Source organism: Rutidosis leptorrhynchoides, chromosome 6, assembly GCF_046630445.1.
Source record: "Rutidosis leptorrhynchoides isolate AG116_Rl617_1_P2 chromosome 6, CSIRO_AGI_Rlap_v1, whole genome shotgun sequence".
NCBI classification, from domain to species: domain Eukaryota; kingdom Viridiplantae; phylum Streptophyta; class Magnoliopsida; order Asterales; family Asteraceae; genus Rutidosis; species Rutidosis leptorrhynchoides.
In genome coordinates, this window is record NC_092338.1 from 46,293,263 (window position 1) to 46,312,108 (window position 18,846).

Consider the following 18,846-nt stretch of genomic DNA (forward strand, 5'->3'; position numbering starts at 1 on the left):
ATATTTACACCAATATCAATCTCTCTTCTCTATATGTAATATATTTATTATTATTTTAATTTAAGATTAATAATAAATTATGGTTTAGTTGGGTTATTGTAAGAAATGTTTTACGGGTTTTAAAGTCGGAACTCTGTCCGTATAACGCTACGCGATTAATAACCACTGTAAGCTATGTTCTTCCTTTTTAAATTAATGTCTCGTAACTAAGTTATTATTATGCTTATTTGAGCCGAAGTAATCGTGATGTTGGACTAAATATTTAAGACGGGGTCATTGAATTTTGTACCATAATTAGGGTTTGGACAAAAGATCGACACTTGTGAACATTGGACTATTGACTATTAATAGGTGGGGGGTATTGTCTAATTGAGTGACAACTCATTGGAACCTGTCGAACCTATCTTCAAATTAGTTAATCTAATAATTATTAAAATGATTACGAATGTCCTATTTAGTGACGTTTATACGACATCGTTTACAATCATTTAATTAATCAATTGGATTGTGTAATTGATTATTCATTATGGCCAAGTGAATAAATTAATATATCATGGACTAATTAAAACAGAGGTGGATTACATACAAGGATAATTGGTGTAATTGTTAACAAAGTATTAAAACCTTATTACAGTTCGAATCCCTAATTAGTTGGAATATTTGACTTCGGGAATAAGGTTAATTTGACGAGCATTTTATAATTATTACCGATGGACTATTATGGACAAAAACCAGATAGGTATCAAATAAACCAGGACAAAGGACAATTAACCCAGAGAAATAAATTAAAATCAAAACGTCAAACATCATGATTACGGAAGTTTAAATAAGCATAATTCTTTTATTGTATTTCTCATCGTACTTTTAATTATTTTCATTTTATTATTCGCAATTTTATATATCGTCATTGTTATTTATTTTACGCATTTTAATTACCGTCATTTATCTTTACGCTTTATTTAAAATCGACAAACCGGTCATTAAACGGTAAAACCCCCCCTTTTATAATAATATTACTATATATAATTATATATATTTTATATAAATATAGTTGTTAAAAATATAGTACGTAATCACTAGCTCCCTGTGGAATGAACCGGACTTACTAAAAACTATACTACTTTATGATTAGGTACACTGCCTATAGTGTTGTAGTAAGGTTTAGGTATATCCCATCTATATAAATAAATAAAACTTCTATCATCTTTCACCGTATTTCGTAGTAAACAATAATAGTACTTCGTACTATACCTCGCACACATCAGATACATTAGTGAGTCTGGACTTCGTCCGTGTTTTCTTTAAAATGGATTGCTTAACACTTTTGTTGGAAACTATATATTATTAACATGTAAATATTATGTGATATATTGACCTCTTAATGTGTTTGATATTGTGTGATAGATGTCTGCCACTAGTACAAATCCCATCGACTCACCTAATAATAATGAAGAGTCGAATATACTTTGGGAAGATTCACAAATTCCCGAAGAGGAACTGGAAGAAGAGGAATCGGAAGAGGAGGAACCGGAAGAGGAGGAACCGGAAGAGGAGGAACCGGAAGAAGAAGAGGTTTCGGAGGAAGAAATATTGATACCTATTGTAAATCGATTAAATAAAAGAAAATCCTCAACCAACGGACTAAAGACAATAATGGTCAATGGTGTTTCCGCCAAGGAAGCAAAATATTGGGTAGATTACCAATTTTCCGATGAATCGGATCCCGATGAGGATTCCGATGATGTTATAGAAATTACCTCGACCCAATTTAATAAAGCAAAAGAAAATAATAAGAGAAGAGGTATAAAAATAGAGAAACCTGATACCAACCCCGATGAACTTTATATGTATCGGCAACGTCCGTATTTCCTAAATTATGACAATAACCTGGGAACCTCTAAACCACCAGGTTTTTCTAAACCATTGTGGAAAACGACGGCTCGTATTAGAGGAACACCATATATACCTAGAAAATTAGGAAAACTAACCAAGTCCGAAGAAGAAGAAACAAATGATTCAGATTAGAGGGTTGTAATCATGTTGTGTATTATATGTATTGTTGTGTGCTTGTACTTTTATGTTCTATGTAAAAATTGCTTGTATTATTTAGTAATTATCTTTTACGAATCTAATCCTTGTCTATTTTACAGTATAGAAACAAAATGGACGTTAAGGGTAGACAACCGAATATTTTAGAAGACCTACCAGAGAATATGATTGAGGAAATCTTGTCTAGAGTCGGTCAGAATTCATCAGCACATTTAGTTATGGCGAAATTAACTTGTCAAACATTTGAAAGACTTTTCAGAAATGCCTTAGTTTATAAAAGGCTTTCCTTTGATAGGTGGGGTATATCACATTGGGGAGACCGTAAGTTACGCCGTGTTTTCTTTAAAGCGTTAAATGCGGGGAACCCAAATGCAATTTTACGCTACGGGTTAAGAACCTATTTTGACTCAACATATCCCAACATAGGATTTCGTGAGTTAGAAAGAGCTTCTAACATGCAACATAAAGAAGCATGTTATACTTACGGGTTAGTTATGTTCGCTTCTTACCAAAGTGAGAAAAAGAACATCGGATTACAACTTTTAAATAAAACCTTCCCACAAGTGACGGATTCAGTAGTTGGGGTGAGAAACAAGGTTTTTAGATTATTACGGTGCTGTTGGACATTACGAAACCCTCGTCCTTTTGACGATATTACAACATGCTGCCTAGCCAATGGTCATAACGGTTACTTTCCACAAGATCAAGGATGGGAAGTCGTCTTAGTAAAACCTGAATGCATGACTTGTTTCTGGACTTATGAATTACGTGTCTTTATTTCTTTTGCTGAACAACTTACGTATTAACTAGAATTGCCTTCATAGCTGCCGTGTAGCAAAGTTATTATGTGCTATATTTCATCCTATATGTATAATAGCGGTATTGTAAGTTTGTAAAATATTGTATAAGGTTTGAACGCGAAATATTATTGTAATAAGTTTTTCATATAGAATCGTAGTAGTTGAATTGTATAATAGCTGCTAAGTATGAACTTAACGGGTAGGTACTACCCGAATTAAAACTATAAAATGCTAATATGAAGAAAAAGCTTTTATAAATAAATTCATATTATGCTATGAAATACTATTGACTACTCTTAAATTCAATATGATTAACTCAATTCTTTTGGCTATTTTTGAAGGAAATGGCACCGGCGACTCGTCAGAACTTGAACATGAGTGAGGAAGACTTCCGTGTTTTCCTTGCTGCGAACATAGCCGCAGTGCAGGCTGCGATGCAAAATAACAATAACTCTGGATCTAGCAGTGGAACTAATTCCGCAAGAAATCGTGTAGGATGCTCCTACAAAGAATTCACTGCCTGCAAACCTTTGGAATTTGATGGAATCGAAGGACCAATTGGATTGAAACGGTGAACCGAGAAGGTCGAATCGGTGTTTGCCATCAGTAAGTGTACTGAAGAGGACAAAGTTAAGTATGCTACGCATACCTTCACAGGTATGGCGTTAACATGGTGGAATACCTATCTCGAGCAGGTAGGACAAGATGCTGCTTACGCACTACCATGGTCAGCATTCAAGCAATTGATGAACGAGCAGTATCGTCCCAGAAACGAGGTCAATAAGCTCAAGGTAGAGCTTAGAGGATTACGAACGCAAGGTTTCGATATCACCATGTACAAACGACGATTCACAGAATTGTGCCTATTGTGTCCCAGAAAGTTCGAAGACGAAGAAGAGAATATCGACGCATTTGTAAAAGGGTTACTGGAAAGAATTCAAGAAGATGTGAGTTCACACGAGCCCACCTCCATACAAAAGGCAAGTCGAATGGCTCACAAATTAGTGAACTAGATCGAAGGAAGGATTAAAGAGCAGGCGACCGAAGAGGCTAACATGAAACAAGTCAAGAGAAAGTGGGAAGAAGCCAATGACAAGAGTCACCAATACAACAACAACAATCACAACCACAATCGCAATAACTATCCCAATAACCGCAACATCAATCAACAACTTCAACAAACGTCCCAACAATAACTACAATAACCGTTCCAACAACAATAACAACAACAACAACAACAGCAACAATAACAATCCCAACAACAATCTCAATAACAGCAATGGCAACAAAAACCAAAAACAGCCATGCCAAAGATGTGAAGAGCATCACCTGGGGTTCTGCACGACATTTTTCAACAGGTGTAAAAGAAATGGTCATAGCGCGAAGAAGTGCGAAATCTACGGACCAATGCGTAACAGAACTAAAGGAACAAATAATGTCAGAACCAATAACACCGCCATAGTTTGTTTTGGATGTGGAAAACCGGGCCACTTTAGTAGAAATTGCACGAATCATGGGAATACTAATGGACAGGGCCGCGGAAGAGTTTTCAATATTAATACGGCAGAAGCGCAGGAAGACCCGGAGCTTGTTACGGGTACGTTTCTCATTGACAATAAATCTGCTTATGTTTTATTTGATTCGGGTGCGGATATAAGCTATATGAGTAGAGATTTTTATGCTAAACTAAGTTGTTCACCGACGCCCTTGGATAATAAATTTTTACTCGAATTAGCAAACGGTAAATTAATTACAGCAGATAATATATGTCGGAATCGAGAAATTAAACTGGTTAGCGAAACATTTAAGATTGACTTGATACCAGTAGAGTTAGGGAGTTTTGATGTGATAATCGGTATGGACTGGTTTAAAGAAGTAAAAGCAGAGATCTTTTGTTACAAAAATGCAATTCGTATTATACGAGAAAAAAGGAAAACCCTTAATGGTGTACGAAGAAAAGAGCTACGCGAAGTTAAATCTTATTAGTAACCTGAAGGCACAAAAACTAATAAGAAAAGGTTGCAATGCTGTCCTAGCACACGTCGAGAAAGTCAATTCCGAAGAAAAGAACATCAATGATGTTCCCGTTTCAAAAGAATTTTCCGATGTATTTCTTAAAGAATTACCGTGACTACCTCCACACCGATCCGTTGAATTTCAAATAGATGTTGTACCGGGAGCTGCACCAATAGCTCGTGCTCCATACAGACTCGCACCTAGCGAAATGAAGGAACTTCAGAGCCAATTACAAGAACTTTTAGAGCGTGGTTTCATTCGACCAAGTACATCACCGTGGGGAGCTCCTGTTTTGTTTGTCAAGAAGAAGGATGGTACATTTAGGTTGTGTATCGACTACCGAGAGTTGAACAAACTTACCATCAAGAACCGCTACCCACTACCGATCATCGACGACTTATTTGATCAACTACAAGGCTCGTCGGTTTATTCGAAGATTGATTTACGTTCTGGGTATCATCAAATGCGGGTGAAGGAGGATGATATTCCAAAGACTGCTTTTAGGACGTGTTACGGTCATTACGAGTTTATGGTTATGCCGTTTGGGTTGACTAACGCACCAGCTGTGTTCATGGACCTCATGAACCAAGTGTGTGGACCATACCTTGACAAGTTTGTCATTGTTTTCATCGATGACATACTTATTTACTCAAAGAATGACCAAGAGCATGAAGAACATTTGAGAAAAGTGCTAGAGTTGTTATGGAAAGAAAAATTGTACGCTAAGTTTTCAAAGTGTGCATTTTGGTTGGAAAAAGTTCAATTCCTCGGTCACATAGTGAACAAAGAAGGTATTCAGGTGGATCCATCAAAGATTGAAACCGTTAAAAAATGGAAAACCCCGAAAACTCCGAAGCATATACGCCAATTTTTAGGACTAGCTGGGTACTACAGAAGATTCATCCAACATTTTTCCAGAATAGCAAAACCCATGACTTCATTAACGCATAAAGGGAGGAAATTTGAATGGAAGGATGAACAAGAGAAAGCGTTTCAATTGTTAAAGAAAAAGTTAACTACGGCACCTATATTATCATTACCAGAAAGGAATGATGATTTGTGATATATTGTGACGCTTCAAAGCAAGGTCTCGGTTGTGTATTAATGCAACGAACGAAGGTAATTGCTTATGCGTCTAGACAATTGAAGATTCACGACCAGAATTATACGACGCATGATTTGGAATTAGGCGCAGTTGTTTTTACATTAAAGACTTGGAGGCATTACTTATATGGGGTCAAAAGTATTATATATACCGACCATAAAAGTCTTCAACACATATTTAATCAGAAACAACTGAACATGAGGCAGCGCAGGTGGATTGAATTGTTGAATGATTATGACTTTGAGATTCGTTACCACCCGGGGAAGGCGAATGTGGTAGCCGACGCTTTAAGCAGAAAGGACAGAGAACCCATTCGAGTAAAAGCTATGAATATAATGATTCACAATAACCTTACTACTCAAATAAAGGAGGCGCAACAAGGAGTTTTAAAAGAGGAAAATTTAAAGGATGAAATACCCAAAGGATCGAAGAAGCATCTTAATATTCGGGAAGACGGAACCCGGTATAGGGCTGAAAGAATTTGGGTACCAAAATTTGGAGATATGAGAGAAATGGTACTTAGAGAAGCTCATAAAACCAGATACTCAATACACCCTGGAACGGGGAAGATGTACAAGGATCTCAAGAAACATTTTTGGTGGCCGGGTATGAAATCCGATGTTGCTAAATACGTAGGAGAATGTTTGACGTGTTCTAAGGTCAAAGCGGAGCATCAGAAACCATCAGGTCTACTTCAACAACCCGAAATCCCAGAATGGAAATGGGAAAACATTACCATAGATTTCATCACTAAATTGCCAAGGACTGCCAGTGGTTTTGATACTATTTGGGTAATAGTTGATCGTCTCACCAAATCAGCACACTTCCTACCAATAAGAGAAGATGACAAGATGGAGAAGTTAACACGATTGTATTTGAAGGAAGTCATCTCCAGACATGGAATACCAATCTCTATTATCTCTGATAGGGATGGCAGATTTATTTCAAGATTCTGGCAGACATTACAGCAAGCATTAGGAACTCGTCTAGACATGAGTACTGCTTATCATCCACAAACTGATGGGCAGAGCGAAAGGACGATACAAACGCTTAAAGACATGCTACGAGCATGTGTTATTGATTTTGAAAACAGTTGGGATCGACACCTTCCGTTAGCAGAATTTTCCTACAACAATAGCTACCATTCAAGCATTGAGATGGCGCCGTTTGAAGCACTCTATGGTAGAAAGTGCAGGTCTCCGATTTGTTGGAGTGAAGTGGGGGATAGACAGATTACGGGTCCGGAGATAATACAAGAAACTACCGAGAAGATCATCCAAATTCAACAACGGTTGAAAACCGCCCAAAGTAGACAAAAGAGCTACGCTGACATTAAAAAAAAAGATATAGAATTTGAAATTGGAGAGATGGTCATGCTTAAAGTTGCACCTTGGAAATGCGTTGTTCGATTTGGTAAACGGGGGAAATTAAACCCAAGGTATATTGGACCATTCAAGGTTATTGATCGCGTCGGACCAGTAGCTTACCGACTTGAGTTACCTCAACAACTCGCAGCTGTACATAACACTTTCCATGTCTCGAATTTGAAGAAATGTTTTGCTAAAGAAGATCTCACTATTCCATTAGACGAAATCCAAATCAACAAAAAACTTCAATTTATCGAAGAACCCGTCGAAATAATGGATCGTGAGGTTAAAAGACTGAAGCAAAACAAAATACCAATTGTTAAGGTTCGATGGAATGCTCATAGAGGACCCGAGTTCACCTAGGAACGAGAAGATCAGATGAAGAAGAAATACCCGCACTTATTTCCAGAAGATACGACAACACCTCCAACTGCTTAAAATTTCGGGACGAAATTTATTTAACGGGTAGGTACTGTAGTGACCCGAACTTTTCCATATTTATATTTATTAAATGAAATTGTTATTTACATGATTAGGTGTTTCCAACATGTTAAGTAATCAAATTTTTTAAGACTTGATTAATTGAAATAGGTTTCATATAGACAATTGACCACCTAAGTTGACCGGTGATTCATGAACGTTAAAACTTGTAAAAACTATATGATGACATATATATGGTTATATATATAGTTAACATGATATTATGATAGGTAAGTATCTCATTAGGTATTTTAACAATGTGTTATATACATAAAAATGAGACTATTGAATTAAGAAACTCGAAAACGGTATATATAACGATTATCGTTATAACAACGTCTTACTAAGTACATATGAATCATATTAAGATATTGATACACTTGGTTAATTATATTAAATGATAAGTAAATATATTATTAAGTGTATTAACAATGAACTACATATGTAAAAATAAGACTACTAACTTAATGATTTCGAAACGAGACATATATGTAACGATTATCGTTGTAACGACATTTAACTGTATATATATATCATACTAAGATATATTATATATCATAATATCATGATAATGTAACAATTTAACATCTCTTTAGATATAATAAATAATGGGTTAACAACATTTAACAAGACCGTTAACCTAAAGGTTTCAAAACAACATATACATGTAACGACTAACGATGACTTAACGACTCAGTTAAAATGTATTTGCATGTAGTGTTTTAATACGTATTCATACACTTTTGAAAGACTTCAAGACACTTATCAAAGTAATTCTACTTAACAAAAATGCTTACAATTACATCCTCATTCATTTTCATCAACAATTCTACTCGTATGCACTCGTATTTGTACTCGTACAATACACAGCTTCTAAATGTATTTACTATTGGTATATACACTCCAATGATCAGCTCTTGGCAGCCCATGTGAGTCACCTAACCATGTAGGAACCATCATTTAACATCTAGTATGAAATATCTCACAAAATAACAAACTGATGGAGCCTATATGACACATCCATTTTCACGTGAATGAGCAAGTCCACAAACACATTCATTTTCAATTTTTCTTGAATCAAATTACTCTCTCTCAAGTGTTCTTACTTTGTTCTAAGTGTTCTTCATCATCTTCAACAAAATCTAGCTCAATCTAGTTCATAAATCCATACATAAACCAATTCCTGAGATTGACCTTAAAGATTAAGAATTACAGACTCATGGAATTCAATGATATCTATACTCAAACTTGACCAAGAAAATGTTTTGAAAAAAAAATAAAACCGATTTGTTTTCAAAGAACTTATTTTCAGTACGTTCATTACTGTTGAACATAAAATCCTAGGAATTCACCGGAATTCATTAGGTCACCTGAACCAAATCGGGTGTCAACCGTACGAACGGTGGCATAGCATGGTCGAAGACAGGACCTTGTGCCAGACCAAAAATTTAAGGGTGATCTTTACTATTTCTCCTACAAAGGATAGTAATTGCATCCGACACGATATTGACCATGATTTTATGCAATGTCTTAAAAGACATCGCCTTAACAGTTTCTTGTTCATCGCTCTCCTTTGCAATCGGACGGTAGTTTGCCGTAAGGTAATATACGGAACAAGCAAACTGGATGTGTGCTTTCCAAATACAGGGTTAACAGTGGGTACACAAAACTAAAAGTTTTTAGCTTAAAATCAAAAGAAAATATGAAACCCACAACCCACAAAAATGTTTATGAAAACTTACACCGGTGATGGGTTAATCCGGAAAACGTGTCTAGTGTAAAAACTAGCATGCATTTTCAAAATACAAAATGTTTTCATCAGGTTCCTATTTCCCTAAGGATCCAAATTTTTCTAAGTCACGTAGGACTTTAACTACGACCCTTAAGTTTCATTAAGTTGAAACTTGTTCGTTGTTATGAATTGAATTAACGGAAAACGCCTCTAGAGTAATATCTAGAGGTAGTATGAAATTTGTACCGTGGCTTGAAGAAAAAAAAAAGAAATTATCATGTATATATTGTAATATAGTGTGAAGTGTGAAAATAAAGGAGTAAATTGTGTGAAGTGTGATTTTATTATTTCGGAGTATATTTAGTTCAGAATTGCTTGAGGGCAAGCAATGTTCAAGTGTGGGGATTTTGATATTGCTCAAAATGAACATATATTTAGTCGCAATATCTCTCCTAAATAATATTTTTTAATTGTAATTGTGTAATTTTTAGATGTAATTGGCTTATATTTAAATGACTGATAACAAGAAGCTTAAATGAAGAATATATCAAGATATGGTCGTAAATACGCAAAGTACTAATCATCATTCGCAAAGTACAAGTTTGTAATTTATATATGAAGATGTACAAATGAAAAAATGAAGAGTACAAAGGATTTAAGCTGTGATCTAAGCCAAACGTCAATGTACAAGTCAAGAGGCACAAGTTACAAGAAAACAAAGCAAGAGCCCTCAAGGATTAGATATGATGAAATGTTATTCGAGTCAAAAGCCATGGATATTAAACAAATACAGAAGTTAGGAAGGTGGACCCAAAAGCTTCGAATTTGCTGCTTAAATATCATATTCCAATTCCATTTTAAGGAGTTTAATAATTGCAAGTTAACTAGTGGTAACTAGTGACTTATAAACAATTGTCAAGTTACACTTTAAACAATAATATTAAGTTAGGTACTGGTCTTTGAATTTCAAGATAAATATTCCATATCCAGTACCAGTTTCAAAAAGCAGAGAGTAATACACACATAGATAATTTACGGAGTACTTCTATTTTTAGTTTCAATTTCTATTTCACTTGTAGTAAATTAGTAGTTTGGGTATTGTAAAAAGATTATCGCACGAGTGATTTTCTATCAAGTTTCTACCGCATCGAAATAATGGAAGCTAAGAACTTTTCTGTAAGTGTTATTTATTTTTCTACCATGTTTAGTAGCTAATTTGTTATTATGATTATTTAACCCAAGTAGTTATTATGTTTGACTAAAAATAGAAAATGGGTTGATTTAATTTGTACAACGATTAATATTTAGATAAAGAACGACCTTAAGGGAGATTGGGGTTTTAACTATTAATGGGTATGGTAAAATAATTAAGTGACAACTTGTTAAATTACCACTACTTATAATTTACCATATGCATAAATAACCACATACGTTGACCGGACACGGAAGACGGGTTATTTATATATATGGTAAATTATTCATTGAAACGGACACGTGAATGGATTAATGGTTAAAAGACTAGTTAAAATTAAGGTGGGTTACATTCAGTGACAGCTGGTATAAGTATTGACATACGTGATAACCGCGTCAAACCATCTAAATAGTAATTAATTAGAATATTTGACTGTGGTTACAAGATAGAATGACGAGGACACTCGCATTTGATGCTTGTAATTATAGGACTGCGCTGGACAACTCCAGGTGGACATATGAAATATTCTACGGGTGCAAGGAAAATTAACCCAGGGTAAAAAGTATAAAAGTAAAAGTCAAACATCGTAACTACGGAAGTTAAATAAGCATAATAATCTTTTTATTGTATTTTCATCTCGTTTAGTTAAAGTACTTTATTTTTACCGCAGTAATTTTTATTTACTTTGTTGCTTTATTCTAGTTTAAATTTACTATATTGTTGTTTGAATTAAAAAGAAAAGCCAAAAAGACAAACCGGTCGTTAAACGGTAAATCCCCCAAAGTTACTAAAATTAATATAAATTACTAACTCTAACTTAATTACTTAATTTACCTAGTTATCCCTATTAGAGCACCCAATAAAAGTGTCCACGGATCGACCTCCCGGACTTTACCTTAGCTATATTACTATACGATAGGTATACTTGCCTATTGTGTTTTAGTTTAATTTAGGTGATTTCCTGTAGTAAATAATATAAAACTGATAACCGTTTCGTACACCCCATAAAATACATCAATTTCTGACTATAAACTTATACTTTTTCTGTTCAGATTCATAAACTTAAGATCAATATGAAACCATAGCAACTCGAAACGCTCAAAACGGATTTAAAACGAAGAAGTTATGGGTAAAACAAGATTGGATATTTTTGCTTGTTGTAACTACGTGAAAATTGGTAACAAATCAATATTAATCATATACTAGCTAACTCATATTGTGTTATACATGTATTCTAATATATTATGTAATCTTGGGATACCATAGACACGAATACAATGTTTTGACATATCATATCGACCCATCTATATATATATTTCGGAACAACCATAGACACTCTATATGCAGTAATGTTGGAGTTAGCTATACAGGGTTGAGGTTGATTCTAAAATATTATATACTTTGAGTTGTGATCTAGCCTGAGGCTTGTATACACGAGGTCGTGGATTGATTCGAGATAATATATATTGCTTTATTTCTATACATCTAACTGTGGACAACTAGTTGTAGGTTACTAACGAGGATAGCTGACTTAATAAACTTAAAAGAGTAAAACGTATTAAAACTGTTGTAAATATATTTTGAACATACTTTGATATATATGTACATATTTGTTATAGGTTCATGAATCAACCAGTGGCCAAGTCTTACTTCTCGACGAAGTAAATCTGTGAAAGTGAGTTATAGTGCCACTTTTAAAATCTAATATTTTTTGGATGAGAATACATGCAGCTTTATAAATGTTTTACAAAATAGACACAAGTACATGAAACTACTTTCTATGGTTGAACGATCGAAGCCGAATATGCCCCTTTTACTTGGTAACCTAAGAATTAGTAAACCAGTCTACTAATTGACGCGAATCCTAAAGATAGATCTATTGGGCCCAACAAACCCCATCCGTTGTAGCGGATGCTTTAGTACTTCGAGTTATTATATCATGTCCGATGGATGTCCCGGAATGATGGGGATATTCTTATATGCATCTTGTTAATGTCGGTTACCAGGTGTTCAAACCATATGAATGATTTTTATCTCTATGTATGGGATGTATATTGAAATATGAAATCTTGTGGTCTATTATTACGATTTGATAAATATATAGGTTAAACCTATAACTCACCAACATTTTTGTTGACGTTTAAAGCATGTTTATTCTCAGGTGATTATTAAGAGCTTCCGCTGTTGCATGCTAATATATGGACAAGATTTGGAGTCAGCATGCTTGTATAATATTGTTTAAAACTGCATTCGAAATTTACTTTATTGTAACATATTAATATTGTAAACCAATATGTATTGGTAGTGTGTAAGTGTGATATTTTAGATTATCATTTCTGATAATCTAGGTGGTGTCCTTTTAACCTTGTCGATAAAATAAAAGTTATGGTTTGTTTTAAAAACGAATGCAGTCTTTGAAAAATGTATCATATAGAGGTCAAAACCTAGCAACGAAATCAATTAATATGGAACGTTTATAATCAATATGAACGGGACATTTCAAAGGGGACAAAAGATGGCCATTATCGCGCCGTGGAGGCTGGGGTCGCGCCACGAGGATACACGCGAATTAAGATCAGGTGGTAAGTTTAATAGCTCGAAAAACGCTTACAATACCACACCGCGAGAATGTGGGGTCGCGCCGCGACCTTCCTGCAGATCTGATCCGAATTTCAGATTTAAAAAGGAGTGGTTCGAGGGTATTTTCGTCTTTTCGCGTGTGGATCAGATTGTGGCTCTAAATCCCAGCCACATATCTCTTTTCTTCATTTCTTTTCCCTTTTCTTTCTCTCTTTTCTCTCAAAACATAAAATCCACTTAGATTCAAAGTGAGATTTGAAGGTGAAGATTTGTGATTCGATCTTTGGAGCAAGAAGGAAATTTGTTCTCCTCGTTCTTAGCTACAATTTGATAGTTGTGGTAAGCGTTAATTCCGAGTTTCAACTTTTAGTTGTTTTATGACTAGTGACTTGGTTATGGGTGATGTTGTAAGGCCCATTTTAGGGTTAAATGGGCGATTTTCGGGTAAACTAGTTGAATGGAAACCCTAAGGTTTGAAATCTAGGGTTTAGCCATGATATTTGAAGTTGTTAGGGTTATTAGACTTTAATCACTAGCTTTTAGTGATTAGTTGTGGACTTTGACCTCATTGGTTGATTCTAGTGCAAATGGGTCATAAATACCCATTTGGGTCATAAATGCACTAGTGAGGTTAGTTGGTAAATAGTCCAACTTGTTATGTGTATTAATTGGGCATTAATTGTATTAGGTGACTTGCTTTGAAGGTTACAAGTTGTTGGAAATTTTCATCAAGACGACAAGGTGAGTGGAATACTTAAGTGTGTATGTATATGATTTATTTGCCCGTATTAATTGTGCACATAGCCGTTTTGTGTACATGGTTGTGAGTGATAACCGTTATTAAGTGATGCCATAGCCGTTTTGGAACACTTTGGGGGAATACCATAGCCGTTTTGGGATACCTCGAGTTTAGCATACCATAGCCTTTTTGGGAGCTAATCGAATAGCCGGTTCTTACTCACACGTGATCAAGTGATGCCATAGCCGTTTTGGAACACTTGGGGGTGATGCCATAGCTGTTTTGGAACACCTCGGGGGTTAGCATACCATAGCCGTTTTGGGCGCTAACGGTTGTTATGAACACTGATGACTTGTTCGCGAGGTCATTCCCTTGTGATATTGGTTAACCATGGTTTATAATTATGGATGTTAGCATTTAATTATTATTAGGATTATTATGCTATTGATGTGGCTAGTTGTACAATTTGATGATACTAGCTTTTGTTACGAGATGATATGCAATTATATGCGTTATATGATGTTGTGGATGCGAGTAGGTAAGTTGTATATGCATGTATATATTTATTCTACTCACTAAGCTTTAGCTTACCCTCTCATTGTTTCTATTTTTAGATGCGGGCGCGGATCGTGGCAAGGGTAAAGTTGTGGACTAGGCATTCCCTATTTAGTGCCTTGTGAATGCTTTTGGAAGTTCGACCTAATGTTTGGGTAATTTAACCCCAAACCCATGCTCTAGTGACGTTTGAAACTTAAACTAATTGGTCGAAACTTATATTTTTGGGAATTGTAAAATGGGTCATTGAACCCGAATGTTGATGTATATTTTTTTAATTAAGATGTATGCGCCTTTTGAACATGAAACAATTAATTATGATGCGATGGTTCGATGTGTTTAACGACTTGTTATATATTTTTTAAAAAAATATGCACGTTTTTCTAATATAACGGGTTGGGTTCTTACATTGCATCGCCCTAAGTTTCCCAAGATAAAATCTTCTCGCACTCGCGCCCCGAAAAATTCATCTTGAATTTGCAGCAACTTCGTAAAATCATATCTAAAAATCCAACAGTCCGATCACCGCTAAAATTTTACTACATAGATATCCATGTGTCTTGAACCTACACTCTAAAACTCAAGTCGATCCAACAACTAACGAACCGGCTATGAATTTTCTCCTATGATTTTGCATGAACATCCGCTTCTTCACATGGGATAACGAGGAACGAGAACTCATATCCGACACCCGGATCTCCCGAAAATCTCTCTTCAACGAACCTATCGATTCGACTCCTAACTTTCTATCATAATACAATTATCATGACTAGTTGCATTATAAATCGCAAGAACCATAGACTAACTCCCGGATACATGATATACCCTCGACTTTACCGCAATCAAGTAAGTCACTTGGTTTCGATACACGTTGCAAAACAAAATCTTATACACGTCATTTAATAACCCTGATGAAAAAAATGATCGTCAACCTATAGTAAATCTACTTTCGATCCGCCGACATGTATGATCTATAAACCTTGAAGCTCTGATGCCACTTGTAGGATTTTGTAGCGGACCCAAACAAAAACATGTGATTGTGGTTTCGTCAATCACAACACCCACGAACGACAAACGAATTAGCTAAAGCATAAACGATAAATAAACGATAAACGACATCAAGGACGTACGTGGTTATATCCCAACTCCAATCACGGAAAATGGTTTATTCCACGGGCGTATAACAAAGAAATTTCATAAACGATTTTTTGCACAATGTTACAGGAGTCTAGGTTTACAATATATAGAGTGAAAAAGAAATCGTTTCATAAACTTAAATCAACTTTCTACGCAAGCAGCCTTGCGACCCGCGAGAGGTGCCTCTCGATCCGTGAGCCATGTAACTTAAGCTCTCGCGACCTGCGAGACACGCCCCGCGACCTGCGAGAAATGCCCCGCGACCTGCGAGAGTGCTCGACCAAAAACCATCCAGACCTCGCATCCCATGAACTTATGCTCGCTATCCGCGAGCCTTCCAGCGAATTTCTCCCTTCTTTTCTCGTTCAAAAGACTTCACTATAAATTTCGTAAATCACCATGCTATTTTGCTATCAACATTATAATTTGATTATATATCACTTATGACAAAAATCACCAATATTTTAAGGTATACAGTTTTAAAACTGACCGAATAATAATGTAATGTGCGCTCCTAAGTTTTTTTGGTTAAAGGAGTTTGTCTATCTTTTTTTTGTTTCAACCGTTATCTTCAAGTTACGAAGAAACGAAAAAATTGAATTTAACAACTTATAATAAAATGTCACTTTTATTTCTCTTCAACTAGAGAATACAGATTGTGTAAATTAGTTTTAAGCAAATGTGTTCTTCCACTTCTTTTCTTTACTAATATCATTTTATATTCTTTTTGAATTTTATCATTTTCTTTCAATAAAAACTCAGATCAAAGTAGTACAAAATGTATTTTTATACGAATGACTATTTAAGCACCAAGTACCAAGTTTTTTTTTTTATTTTAATTAGCTTAAATAATACTAGTATACTACGAGTATTAAATTAAACTAGTTTTTTGGCCCGCGCTTTCGCTGCGGGTTGGTTTCGAAAAAAAAAGTACTGTAGCTACAGTATCAGCTACAGTAGCTGGTATTCGGGTCGGGTTGGTGGAGCGGGTCAGGGGATCCGGATAGTATTGGGTTAGTGGTTTGGGAGATGTTGGGCAAAATCATGTTTTTTTTTATTATTTTAATTAGCTTAAATAAAACTAGTATACTACGAGTATTAAATTAAACTAGTTTTTTGGCCCGCGCTTTCGCTGCGGGTTGGTTTCGAAAAAAAAAAAGTACTGTAGCTACAGTATCAGCTACAGTAGCGGGTATTCGGGTCGGGTTGGTGGAGCGGGTCAGGGGATCCGGATGGTATTGAGTTAGTGGTTTGAGAGGTGTTGGGCAAATGAAGTTTTGAAAAAAAAAAAAATACTATTCACGAATGGTGTCAACCAATCAGAGGTTGACACCATTTGCTACAATTTATATATATATAAATAATTACATATAAATATTAAATAAAAATAAATATATAAATAATAAAATAATAGTAAATAAATAAGAAATATGTGTTATAAAATATCTAGATTGGATGTTAATTTTATTATTATTATATTTCTTGCATAGTAATATTTTATGCTATAAATAGACATGTATGGTAGCCATTTAAGGTGCACCATTTCTCTTGAAATATCAATATCAATATTTCTTCTCTCCTTCTTCTCTCTTTTTCTCTCTTTGTTCTTATAACCATTAAAGGTAGTTATAAGCCTACTGAATTATAACACGTTATCAGCACGAAGAGCTTAGTGTAATCAAAGGATATCTCAAACGATCACGAATCACTAATCAAGGTATGAAATTATTAATAATTTTCAGACTGAATATATCAAATTTTGGACTACTAACATTTATATTTATGTTATTTAAGTTATATATGGTCGGTTATACCACCTGAATTATATTTCTGTAATCTAACTTTTACTAACTTCACTAACATTTATATTTATGTTATTTAAGTTATATATGGTCGGTTATACCACCTGAATTATATTTCTGTAATCTAACTTTTACTAACTTCACTAACATTTATATTTATGTTATTTAAGTTATATATGGTCGGATATACTACCTGAATTATATTTTCTGTAATCTAACTCTTATTAACTTCACTAACATTTATATTTGTGTTAATAAGACCTCATGATTGTACGCAACACGTCATTTGACAACACGGTACTTTATGTACGCAACACGTCATTTGACAACACGGTACCATGGGTCGAGATTAATTCCGATCAATACGAATACGACGGGGTCTTTATATGTTATCTAACATTTATGATTACTTATGCAATTAATCATTATTTATTTCATGCATACTAATGTTTATTCTTAAATTTATAATTTTAAAAGTTAAAATAAAAAAATAGTTTGTATTTTTATTAAAAGTAAATCTTAAAAGTTAAAATAAGAAAAAGTAGTTTGTACTTTTATTAAAAGTAAATCTTAAAAGTTAAAATACAAAAAGTAATTTGTATTTTTATTAAAAGTAAATCTTAAAAGTTAAAATAAGAAAAAGTAGTTTGTATTTTTATTAAAAGTATATCTTAAAAGTTAAAGTAAGAAAAAAAAGGGATGGTAAAATGGAATAGTTTTTTGTCAAAAATGAAGTATTGAAAATGAAGTGGTCTCCTTCTATAACTAAAAAAAATATATATATACTTTTATCAAATGAATTTTTTTGTGACCGACAATTTCAAACACGAGTCCGTGTTTAGTTTATCAAGAATATCTCTTGCTTTGGTGAAAGGTCACGATCACGATATCAGGTGTTGTGAAAGAATTAAAAAATTGGTCAAGTGGCCTTTTAAAAACTAGAAAAAAAATTTAAACAAAAAGTTTTTTTTTATATATTTATAATTTACGGGTAACGTAAAAAAAAGGAAGTTTTTTTTAAAAAAAAAAAACAAAGAAAGTGTTTAAATGAGTTTTACAGAAAGGGGGAAAGCAAAGTAAAAAAAAAAACTTTTTTCCAAACAAGGGTAAATGAAAGTAGGACTTAATACAAGAAAAAAGTAAACATCTCCTAGACGTGATAAAATCTATCAATGATAAGTATTAGACTTGATGAGCTAAATGTGACAAAAATGTTTCAACATGTCTTATGTTAATTTTCTAAAATAAGTTATTATTATTCCGAGTTTAACACATATACATATTTTAATTAA